Genomic DNA, 13,992 nt, shown 5'->3' on the forward strand with positions numbered 1-13,992 from the left:
AATGAATAAATAAATACTAAATAAATGAATGAATGAATAAATAAATACTAAATAAATGAATGAATGAATGAATAAATGAATGAATGAATAAATAAATACTAAATAAATGAATGAATGAATGAATGAATAAATAAATAAATACTGAATAAATGAATGAATGAATGAATAAATAAATACTAAATAAATGAATGAATGAAAGGCTCTTCTGGGACTGGTGCCTTCATACCTATGTTCCCTTCTCCATAAGTCTAAAAGCCAGTATGCCCTACGCTCAAGTGAAGCTTATCATTTAACTGTTCCCCTGGTTCGAACTGAAATAGGGAAGCGAGCCTCTAGTCATGCCGCCCTCTCATCCTGGAATACTCTTCAGTCTGAACTAAAGATATCTGAGCTCATCCCAATGACATCGTTTCCCTCTATCCTTTTTAACAAACAACAACAGTCCATTTCTCAATGTATGTGTTTTTAACATATTGAAATGTGGTAAAGCTGGAAAACTAAACTGTATTTTTATATTATATCAATTTTATATTTATTACTAATATTATTACATTTTTATTTTTTACTTATTTTTATTTTTTATATAAATCGTGTGTTGCAGACCTCTTGGCCAGGTCACCCTTGTAAATGAGATCTTGATCTCAATGGGCTTTTTATCTGGTTAAATAAAGAAACATATAATGAATGAATGAATAAATACTAAATAAATAAATAAATAAATACTGAATAAATAAATGAATGAATGAATGAATAAATAAATAAATAAATAAACAATGAATAAATAAATAAATACTAAATAAATGAATGAATGATTGAATAAATAAATACCAAATAAATAAATAAATACTGAATAAATAAATTATAATAAATAAAAATACTGAATAAATAAATAAATAAATTCTAAATGAATAAATAAATGAATGAATGAATAAATGAGTACCAAATAAATAAATAAATATATAAATAAATAAATACTGAATAAATTAATTAATAATAAATAAATACTGAATAAATAAATAAATGAATAAATAAATAAATGAATAAATAAATAAATTAATTAATTAATTAATAAATTAATAATAAATAAATAAATACTAAATGAATGAATGAATGAATGAATGAATGAATGAATAAATGAATGAATGAATACCAAATAAATAAATAAATACTGAATAAATTAAAAATAAAAATACTGAATGAATGAATACATAAATAAAAAATAAATACTGAATAAATAAATAAATAAATTAATTAATAAATGCTGAATAAATAAATAAATACTGAATGAATGAATGAATAAATAAACAATAAATAAACAATAAATAAATAAATACTGAATAAATAAATACTGAATAAATAAATTAACAAATAACAAAACGAACAAACAAATGAAACAAATGAAACTAAACAAACATTGAAGTTATTTCACACACAAAACCTCACCAAACATTCCCATTACAATCAAAAACAAAATTGCAATAATCATTCATTAATGGACGATACATTAACTTAATCAGGAGATAACCAAATAACACACACATAAACACACATTAGAGCTTTATCACAATAAGAATCAGTTTAGTTTAGTTAGCGTCACTGGTGTGACCTTTATTTTTAAGCAGTTGAAAATTAAGTTGACTCAACTTTTAACCCAAGTACTGCACTTGACTCAATTTAAATTAAGTCAACTCAAAAAGCTCTGCAGCAAGTAGCTTTTTTTGAATACGATTATATATATATATATATATATATATATATATATATATATATATATATATATATATATATATATATATATACATATATATATATATATATAATATAATATAATATAATATAAAATGCATATAAAATATACATAAAAAAAAATATATATATATATATATTTATTTATTTATTTATTTATTTTTACAGTGAGTGTACCTGATAATTTATGCACAATAAGAGCATGATTCATTGCATGTAACCTTTATTATATACCAAGAAAATACCATTCTACAGAAATCTGCGCTGTTTGTTTGCACAATGTCTACATATTTATATTTTTAACAATTAAACATAGACGGCAATAACGAATTACCTTTTGACTTTCTGAAAACACATGCAAGAGGGTCGCTGGGTTGCTAGTTCAATCCTCGGCTCAGTTGGTGTTTCTGTGTGGAGTTTGCATGTTCTCCCTGCGTTCGCGTGGGTTTCCTCCGGGTGCTCCGGTTTCCCCCACAGTCCAAAGACATGTGGTACAGGTGAATTGGGTAGGCTAAATTGTCCGTAGTGTATGAGTGTGTGTGTCAATGAGTGTTTGTGGATGTTTCCCAGAGATGGGTTGCGGCTGGAAGGGCATCCGCTGCGTAAAAACGTGCTGGATAAGTTGGCGGTTCGTTCCACTGTGGTGACCCCAGAGTAATAAAGGGACTAAGCCAACAAGAAAATGAATGCATGAATGAATGCATTAACTACTTAACTACTAAAAAGTTGACTCAACTAGAAATTGTGAGCTTGCTTTTTTTGAGCTGACTTAATTTTTAACCCAAGAACTGCAGTTGACTCTATTCAAGTTAAATATCAGGTCATTTTTGCCTCACAATCTGAAGTTTTAATGACTTTTACAGTGCTCTAAAACACGACTGTGTTGCCGTAACACAATATTGAGTACTTTTATTTTGGTCCTGCTCTATATTAAGTTGCCTTGATTAAACATTGATTAGAACAAAACAAAAGTTGACTTAACTTAAAATTGTAAGGTAACTTGCTTTTTTATTTTCACTCAACTTTTAATCCAAATATTTTAAGTTGAGTTAACTCAAAAAGCTCTGCAGTAACTTTACCTGACACTTTTAGTGTTTTAAGTAAAATTATACAGTTCTCTAAAACACTGGGTAAAGTTGTCAGGGTTCTGCCACTCTGGTCTTGTAAATTCTTGTTTTGGTGGCAGAGCTCGGACACTAGTTGTCTTGTCCTGTTTCTGTCATTGTGTGTCTCTGTGTGCTCGCGCCGGCGTGAGTGTACGTAGAGTGTGCGTGCTCCCGCTTGATGCAGTTGCGCGGGCTCTGCGTGCCTCGGACGTGCGCGCTCTTGTACTCGTGCTAGTGTTCGTCTGTCTGCAGCGTGGTGTTTCATTCCCAGCGTCTCAGTCTAGTTGGTTTCGGTTTTGGTCGGCGCTGGGATGAAACTTGTACGCTGCGTGTGTGAGTGCACGGTGAGTTCATCGTGTGCTCGTGTCTTGCGTTCAGTCTTCTGTTGGTGTTGTGTTTAGCACGTGGTGTATGTTTCCATGCACCGTGTGCTTGTGTTGTCATGAACATGTGGTTATTGAGTTCTCTCATTGGCTGCGTGTTCTTATCCTGTTTTATGTGAGCGCATGGCTTGTGTTGTCTCTCTGTGTCATGCGCTCTTCCGTCTATTGTCTAGTCCCACCCTCCTTGTTAACCAATTATTAGTTAATTATGTTCACCTGTTTGTGTGTTAATTTCCTACAGTTTATAAACCCCTCATGTCTGCTGTGCCAGTTCGTCGTCTACACTCCCCCTGTGTTTCTGCTCCAGTCTTGTCTTGCCAGCCCAGCCCAGCCAAGTTTGTTTGTGTGTTTTGTTAATGTTTTCCCCCTCGGGATAGTTTTGTTTTGCCTTTTATTTTTATTTTATTATTAATAAATACCCATTATTTGTTGCACCTGAGTCCTCGCTCCCTCATCCTTCCTGAAACCTGACAAAAGTTATTCAGTCTCACTTTACATTAAGTGGCCTTCACTGTAAAAAAAAAAAGTTCACTCAACTTAAATTTGTCAGGCAACTTGCTGCACAGCTTATAAAAAATGTAACTCAGAGTCAACTCAGAAAGCTCTGCAGTCATTTTATTTTTGTTCTTTACAGTGCTCTAAATGTTGCTGGGTTGTCATAAATTTATTTTAGTCCCACTTTATATTAAGTTGCCTTAACTACACTCAAAAAAAAGCGGACTCAACTTAAAAATGTACGTAAGGGTAACGTGCTGCACAATTTTTAACTTTTAACCCAAGTACTGCACTTGACTTAACTTCAGTTGATTTTTGCAGTGAACTGCCTTACAATTTTAAGTTGAGTCAACTTTTTTACAGTGTTACATTTACTGTAAAATAATAAATCAATACAGTGTATTTACAGTGTACATTGCTGAACAGTTCTGGTGCTATCAAGAGCAGGGCTAGGGACAGGTTTGGTTGTATGGGTAGGTTTAGGGTTGGGTTAAAGTATAAGGGATGAGTCAACGGTGCAAATCTAAATGTAATTACAGAAACTAATTACAATGTAATGACATGCAGGCATTCAGTCAATCATAAGTACAATGCAGAACATGTATTAACACAATAAGTACAAATGATCCGTTTCCCTGTACTGTAAGTACATATTAGTTAAGACCAATTAATAATATAAAGAGGGATCTCACTTCAATTTAAGTTACACTTTTGGTTGGGTTTGTCCATATTTGACCCAACATTGAGTTACAACAAGATTGAATTGATTTCAGATTTTCTACTTCAAGGTTTAATGTTAAACCCTGTTAGCTGGCTCATCTTTCACAGTGCAAAAGTGGATCTCTCACTCTCACAAGTCTGTTGTCTTCTTTCTAATCCAAATATCTAAAAACTCTCAAATCAAGAAGCATTTTCTAGACAAGCAAAACAAATCAACGTCTTCTTTTAAGAAATGATGAATCAACATGGAGTAAAAGTTTCTTTAAAACAAGCTAAATAACCTGCCAACGGGGTAGGAAAATAGTCTTGTTTTCACTTTGACAAAGCTAATTCATATGGCAGATTACTGTGCTTGTTTTAAGCGGAAAAACTCATTTTGTCTCATTATTTCTGAACATGAACTAATATGTTTTGCTTGTCCAGAAAATACTTCTTGGTTTAAAAATTTTAAGATATTTAGACTACAAACAAGACAAAAACCCAAAGTAAGAAAAGCATTTTTGCAGTGAGCACTTGATAAATTGTGTGATATTGTGAGAGAAATGAGTTATCACAGTAAAAAACAAAAAGGTAATGCGGTAAAGTGGACAGGTTCGGTCTAATCTCGGCAATCTTCAGCCTTTGTTCTGTGCAGTATTCACAAACTGTTGCAAATATTTACTGAGGGTGAGGTTTAGACATACTTTACCCACAACTGGAAACACTGTGTGTCCATTAGAGAAACTTTGAAGCCACTAATCCTAAAATAAATTAAAAAAAGAGGAGATGATGTTATTAAATATCGACTGATCGTATTTAGCCCACTGTACTGAACCAAGTCCTATCAACAAATAACAGTATGAGCAGTTATCTATATTTTGTTTCATGTTTTTAATCTCCCCTGTTTATTTCTGAATGTGAACTGCATTATGGGATCTTGATCTTTCTTCCAACAACTTTTAACCTTTAAAAAAAGTCTAAAAAGTGACTTTTATTAACATGTGTAAATAGTGTGCAGTGCTATATTGCCTGTGTTGGTGTTGTATAATACGCTACAGAAAACTTCTAATAAACTGCAGCACATTTACTGCTATTTCACGCACTTACTTCTCTAGATATTATTTCTTATGCATTATATTATCCCAAACTACTAAAATGCCAATAAAAGCAAGACTCATTCTGATTATGCACCGCCATATACATTGCTAAAGCGGCAAATACATCCAAGGGTTATTTTTTTTTTTATATAAATATGCCAGGATTCACTAGAATTTAAGGGCGATGTGTACGCTTTTCAGATCTCTAATTTCTCTCGCAAGTGCCATTCCCGCCTGCTGTTCTCACGTAAATCCACCAGAGGCTGCTGTCGACTGACTGACTGTTAGCCCCACCCACCCCCTTCCCTAAATTAAGCAGACAGTGTTTTGAAAAGAAAACCCGAAAAAGAAACCCTTGTGGCTGCCTGATTTATTTTTTTTTTACCACATTTTCAGATTTTACCATATTCCTACCCCATTATTTACTCGCTTATTTTATTTCTTGGCTTTTGTTTTTGTCTTGCCTACTTTCTGGAACCGTTCTTTGCCAGACTCAACCCCTGTTGTTGGGGTCAACTGCTCTCCGCCAACATACATGGCGAGGCACTGAGCAAACTGGTAACAACAGGAAAGCAGTCCATACAGAGGTAATTGGTCTGCTGGTAGCGTAGAAAGGAACAGCATCATACCGCCCCGTAGCATTCATTTTAAAGACGAAATGCGTACCTCTGGCTACATAGTTCACCATCTCCAGAAATGTATATAGGGCTACGTTTGCAGAATGAGCCTACGTTGAATAAAAAGGCTCGTTTGAGGTGCGCCTCGCCTTGACTGCATTGTTAACGAGAGCAGGCGTGTGCAGTAAGAGGAGGGCTCAAAAATTACATCAGAAGTCGGACACCTGCTGAATCTCGCTGTTTAGCCACCTGGAATCGTCACCAGTGGCGGAGATCTCGTTCGCGTTTTTTATCGCAGACGAATGACCTCATGAAAAAATACTATGGTGATTCATAGTAAATATTATTGCATTTTGAACATGTTTATTCAGTATTGGGTTGTGTTTATAGTTGTTGTGATACCAGAACTAAAAAATTTAAATAGGCTATTTTATAACATGGTTCAAAAGCACTACAGTACACATTACTATAGTATTTTTTAATGTGGGAGTGGATGCAATAGAAATATCACTGTTTTTACAAAACGATGTTCAGAATTACAGAAGATGAACAGCTCATTAACTAAAAGGGTGTATTTAAAATATAATTCTGTATATTCAACAAACGTTAAAAGAATAACAAAATAAACAGCTTATACAGCAAGAAAGCTTTCAAGAAACCTAATTTGGCTACATTATAATGGAAGTAGCCATAGCAAGATGCTTTTGAGTGACGGGTCATGACAAATGTTTGTTTGACATGAAGAAATTCTTAGCGGGTTAATTATATTGACAAGCTTATTAGGTCTATATAAACTGATTTTACTCCAGCCAGACTAAAATAAACAGCTCAAGACTTTCTCCAGAATAAAAACTATTAGACTGTAGGAAAAACTGTGAAAATGTCTATTAAACATGACTTTTGACTTCACATACATATAGCCTATATACATAAACATATGTGTGTGTGTGTGTGTGTGTGTGTGTGTGTGTGTGTGTGTGTGTGTGTCTTGTTTACTACACCCTTTTCACTTCTCATATGACAAATGTCATTATATGACATAATGACAAAACAGTCTGATTACCTATGTGTGTATGCATATATGTGTGTATTGGATTGACTTTAATGGAATAATGCTGCATAAAAATTACAATACAAAATTCACACAAACATACAAAAAGTGAAAAAGACAACAAACAGGACTTAAAACTGAGAGAGAAATAAAATACAGCACACACACACACACACATCCTAATGATTTATTAGTAACAGTTATATTACATAGGTCACGTTATGTTTTACAAAGATGTGTTTTGTTTTTGTTTGCATGTAAATCTAAATAAATAACCATATGTAATCCTCTTTATGACTTTTTTTTAATTATCAACGAAAATACAAAAAAGGTATTCAACAAATCCAGGTATAAACCTTAGTAAAACAAGTTAATAAAGTGTAATGTGTCAGTCTCATCCAATCAGCATTCAGCTGTGTCGTCAGCCAGTCGTTTCCCATCATGCTTTTGGTAACGCAGTCTTTTGAGAGCAACTGCGGCCGACTGCTTAATCCGAGGTACCCGCCTCACGATCGCGAGAGTTTTTTAGCGCACGTCAGCGTGACATCAGGCGAAGGCAAGGCGGACACATTTCTAACCGGCATGCATCTTGCGGTGATCACCGGTGATCCATTCTGCGCAGAATTTGGCCATCTCAAACGAGCCTAAAGTCACTGAGTTGAATTTTCAGCATCAAAAGTGGACATCCCATAATGCAATTCAACACCGCAAATAAACCTAAAACACTAAAATATAGAAACTGTTCATTTTTTTACTGTGTACCAGGGCCGGAGTGGGACTCTTTTTCAGCCCTGGAGTTTCAAGCCTTAGACCGGCCCACCTCAGTTCACCACTGACTATATTAAAATAAGTTCATTTCCAATTCAGTTTCTAATTACACTATCACGTCTTTTTTTTTTTTTTTTAAAAAACAGCTGCTTTAGAACTTTAAATGTTCAAAAACCCTAACAGTATTATATGTCTTAACAATAAAACTATAATTAAAAAAAAAAAAAAAAAACATACTCAGATGAGAATCAAACCCGGGTCGGCGGCGTCGTATTCTAACGTGCTAACCACTGGACTACAACAGTTGTATATGAAGGGCGGACTCATTTGAATAATATCATCATTAACCTGAAGGCTGGTTATATATAAAAAGAGCAGAGCTGTGATAAAATAATGAATAAGAAGACTGTAGTCAAGTAAGTAAATCAATTAATTTAAAAAGTGTGACTGCTGAGAGCAACAGATTCTGGAGCTAGGGACACCGGCCCTCGCGGCCAAAAAACGGACCGGCCCACCGGGAATTCTCCCGGTCCTCCCGATTAGCCATTCCGGGCCTGCTGTGTACTGTATATCTGGTGTGATTATTCTTGTGTGGATTTTAATTTTCCAGCACATAATTGAGTGGGTTTTAGTGAAAGCGTATACAAAAGTATCTGCACTCAATTAAATATGTGCCTTTTAGCATTATTTGACAATCTTCAGTCAATAAAACCACAAAACAAGTCTGCGTCTTTAGTGTGTAAAATAACTGACTCCCTCCACGCTCTTTGTAAGCCCTCAATCACATTTATATCATCAGTTATTGCATTATTAGTGAGTTTTTAATAAGTAGCTGCAAGCCAGCAGCGACAGTGGAGGAACAAACTTCACCAATTGACCAAGGTTAAGGAAAAAAAAAAACCCTTACCAGGAAACCAGGCTGAGTTGGGTACGATCATTTCTCCTCTGGCCAAACTTCTTGTGCAGAGCTGCAGTCTAGGTGCCGGAGAGCACTGGACATCCATCGTGGAGAAGCTGCAGGTGTGAGTAGGTCACCGGCTGGTGTTCAGGTTGGCACACAGGATCAATGAGTAGACTCGTCATGCTCTCCACTCCTCCAAGACCACCACAGCAGCTGCTCAGGATACGGCCTGGTCCAAGATTATGGAGACCTCGAGAATAATAAAACCAGACTAGCATAAGTGTAGATACTGTTCAAATTGTATTGTCTTTTGGGAAGTGTTCCCAGCTCTGGTTACCCTAAATAATGCAAACTAACAATACTTTAGCGGATTTGGACTTCAAGAGCATTTGAGTTTTATGTGTATGCTAACGCAAAGAAAGGTGTCTTTAATCTAGTTTTACACTGACGGAGCGTGTCTGCTTCCTCAACTGTGCTAGGAAGGCTGTTCCAGAGCTTAGGTGCCAGATATGAGCAGTGGTGTAAAGTACTTGAGTAAATGGACTTCGTTACTTGACTTAAGTATTTTTTTTGACTACTTTGTACTTGTACTGAGTATCAAAAATATAAGCAACTTTTACTCTCTACTTGACTACATTTTTGATTGAATATATGTACGTTGTGATTGTGCAAAACGAGTCGCCATCTTTATGCAGTGTGCAGGATGCAGTGTCTACTTTGTTTGCCACGAACCACGTAAATAAGTGCTTTTAAGAACTCATCCTCAAATTTGAGAAAACACATTGAGGCAAGAGTCTATTTAATGTTAATTTAATGTGAATTTAGTCAAATTATGTCTGACTTTACAATGGTATTGTAAGCATAATGTTAACAAAAGTTAATACAGTTATTGATATGGCAAAAACCACTGCAACATAACGTGACTATAATTTAGCTTAATTAGCAGTGACATGCTTATTAGTATAGTTAAATAATAATATTGCCCCTCTCTGGGTATACATGAGCCTGTATAAGATTCTGACTAAAAAATATATATATTCTGGGTAAAACTGTGTAAAGCTGGGTAAAACTGTGTAAAACTGTGTAAAACTGGGTAAGCCCCCCCCCCCCCCAAAAAAAAAAAACAATTTGAACTCAATACATTTTATTTTGAGGAAAATTTTAAATATTTTATTTAAATTTAATTTAAAACAGCATCTTTTTTGCTGAGATTTTTTTTTTTAGGAAAACAATTTAAAAAAAATCATACACATACCTTATGGTATGGCAGAAAACGGTATTGCAGAAAATCTTGATGGTTTTGAAACCTTGACTTTTCCAAACCAAGGTATACCTTGAAAACGGTAATTGTCCCATGCCTACTGAGAGGTGAATCACATCAAAGTCAGATATGAATTTTATTTCACTACATTTTGACTCCTTTTTTTTTTTTTTGGAAAAATATTTTGTGCCTTTTTTTAGACATTTGAGTTTGACAGACTTTTAGTTCTATTTTTGTAAATCTGCCATTTTGAAACATTGAGGTGTTAAATTTATTTCAATATTAAGAAATTAAACCTTCCTTGGTGTTCTTTCAGCCTACATTCAATATGAGTAAAATACTTAAGTTCTTTTAAAATCGGATACTTTAATACTTTTACTCAAGTCTTATTGGAATTGGTGACCTGTAACTTGTAATGGAGTAATTTTTACAGTGAGGTATCTGTACTTTTACTCAAGTATGGTTTTCAGGTACTCTTTACACCTCCGGATATGAGAAAGATCTACTGCCTACACTGCAAAAAATGCTTTTCTTAATTAGATTTTTTGACTTGTTTCTAGTCCAAATATCTAAAAGTTCCTAAATCAAGAAGAATTTTCTAAACAAGCAAAACATATTGTCTTGTTTTGAGAAATATTATGCCAATATTAAGTCAGTTTTTCCTTAAAACAAGCAAAATAATCTGCCAATGGGGTCAGCAAAATAATCTTATGTCAAAAGAAAAAACAAGATTAATTTGCTTACCATTGGCAGATTATTTTGCTGACTTAATTTTGGCATATTATTTCTCAAAACAAGACAGTATGTTTTGCTTGTCTAAAAATGCTTCTTGATATATGAAATTTTAGATATTTAGACCAGAAACAAGACAAAAAATCTAAGCAAGAAAAGCATTTTTTGCAGTGTACAGTTGATTTTGTCCATATGAAGTCCATATAAAGGTAGGATTTCGGTTCATTTGGTGTAAAGAACATATATTTACACTACAAAACAATAATCTGCCAATGGAGTACGTCAAATAATCTTATGTCAAAAGGAAAAATAAGTTTATTTCTCTTACCCCATTGGCAGATCATTTTGCTTGTTTTAAGGAAAAACTCACTTCGTTATTTCTGAAAACAAGAAAATTAGCTGGTCTAGAAAATGCTTCTTGATTTAAGATGTTTTAGATATTTAGAAACAAGACAAAAACTCCAAGAAAAGCATGTTTGCAGAGTAGGTTTAAAAGATGGAAGAGATGTGATATAGAGATATGATGATGTTGTGTACTTTATACCATTTATACACTTTATACTAGTGAGACAAACAAGATGCCGTTTTGTTCGTCTAATGAGAATATAATAATAAAAGACAAACACATTCCATTTACAACAGAATAAAGAAGAAAAGTGGGAATTGTGAGATCTATTGATTATATCGGTCATGAAATGTCACCATACCAGTTCATTTGGTTAAATAATGCCTTCGGGATGGACAGTGTGGAGTGACGTTTCACACATACACACACATGCATGAAATTCCCTGGTTGTAAAACACAGAAACACACACACACACACACACACACACACACACTTCACACACACACACACACAGAGAGAGAGAGAGAGAGAGAGAGAGAGACGTGCACATCATGAGAGTAAAACCTATAATTTGAATTCTTTTACACATTTTTGCTCGATTATCTTTCACCTGGACACACACACGCGAATACCACACAGTGTTTACATAACTGAGAGGAACAATGTTGTAGAGCCGCTGCTGTTGACCCTACCTCTGACAGATTTGATGTATTTTACCAGAATCCCCAAAATAAAGATTCAAGAGGAGATATTTGGTGGAACAGAAGAAGGTTTGGTCACACTTTATTATTTATGTACAATTCACACTATTAACTATTAACTAAGACTTCCAGCTCAATAAACTACTAATTAGCACTGAGTATGATTAGGGATGTTGAATCAGATCATACTGTACTTTATAAGTGCTAATAAACAGTTCATATCTCAATAATAAGCAGGTAATAGGGTATATGCAGAAGGACTTTGGCAGTAACCTGGGTCAAGCTCTTCCGGTGAACTGTATGAAGTTACACAATTGACGTGTTTAAGGTCTGCCTTTTTTTTTAGGGTGTTTTCACACCTGCCTTATTTAGTTCAATTGAATCGCACTAGAGTTCGTTTCCCCTTTTGGTGCGGTTCGTTTGGGCTGGTGTGAATGAAGCAATCGTACTCGAGTGCGCACCAAAAGCGAACCAAATAAGCGTACCGAGACCTGCTAGAAGAGGTGGTCTCGGTACGCTTTCAAACGAACCCTGGAGCGGTTCGTTTGTGGTGAGAATATGATCCATAAAAAAAAAAGTACTGCACCTTTTGGACTAATTCAGCTGCCGTAGGCCGATGCGCTGTGCATCATCAAAAATATTTGTTGACAGCACTTTACCAACAGAGAGAGAAAGGGGGGAAAACATTACCTGATGGATCGTTGGTATTATTTCCGCAAGATGAGCATGTCACAGTTTAGCTAAATTAGTTCACGTCTCCTCCTGAAGTGACGAGCGATGCACTAAACACTGTTTTGCAGCCGCAGCCGTGCTTCATTTTCGTAATGTAAAGTTTGTCTAAAGCAGGGATACAATCAGCCAGCGCAGTCGTCCCTCCAGAGTAAAAGGTTTTGTTTACCTGCGGGAGTTCACTGGGATTTTCCCACACGTGAATTCTGACCAATCAATAAGCAGTTTAGGAAATATGTTCAACAACATCTGGCCAATGAGAGATGTGGATTTTGTCAGATGACTGCATTTTGGTTCGTTTCAACTGGTTCGGACCAAAGCCAGCAGTGTGGTGTGAAAGCGACCCAAAGACGGCAGAAGATGCAACGATGTATCATTTATTGCGCTTGGTCTGGACCAAATGAAGCGAACTACAGATGTGAAAGCACCCTTAATCTTCGATCTTCACTGCATAACCGATATACATTATAAAGCGGGTCTCAGAATGTACAAGAAGCACTGCATTAAACTTCATTTTTTCACTCGCCATTTCTTTAAAATATGAACATTTATTTTACACCAGTATATTCAAAGGAGCGGTCCCACTTTATATTAAGTGGCCTTAACTAATATGTACTTACACAGGAATTATTAGTTTGTTACAATGCACTTATTGTGTTAATACATGTATTTATTGAGTACTTATGCTTGATTAAATACTGGTATGTAATTACATCTGTAATTAACTTCTGTAATTACATTTTTAAATACACTGCAGACCATTCCCTACACGTTAACCCACCCTTAAACCTACCCACACCACCAAACCTGTCCATAACCCAACCCCTATCCCAACTCAAGAGCACCACAGTTTTCTCATATACATGACAAACACAGTAAGTACATTGTATTTATTTTTGATTCAAGTACATAGTAGTTAAGGACACTTAATATAAAGTGGGACCAAAGGAGCTTCTGTGCTGGCCTGCTAACCCTGGCGGGCACATGCGTGTAAGTGGCTTTTTGTCTTGTTTTATGGTTGAACAACTAACTGAATGCTTATTTAACTGATTATATTTTAATTACATTACAGCATCGATGGTGCAAAAGGAACCGTATACAATTTTTAAAAGTCACAGGATGTTTATCGGTATGGGAAATACACTAGCTCTGCAGATACCCCATGAGACGGTCATAAACGCTGTGAATTGTGACAAACTAAAGTGTAACATTTTTACATTACTGAAGCACATTTTCCTAAGTCTACATAAATAAACCCATTGGTGCAGTAAAAAGGTGTTATCAGTGTTAAAATCTTTAGATCTTTATTCTTGTTAGAATTTTTTGATATTTGGACTAAAAAGATTCCCGGACTGATGG

This window comes from Danio rerio, chromosome 7 (assembly GCF_052040795.2).
Source record: "Danio rerio strain M-AB ecotype USA chromosome 7, GRCz13ab, whole genome shotgun sequence".
NCBI classification, from domain to species: Eukaryota; Metazoa; Chordata; class Actinopteri; order Cypriniformes; family Danionidae; genus Danio; species Danio rerio.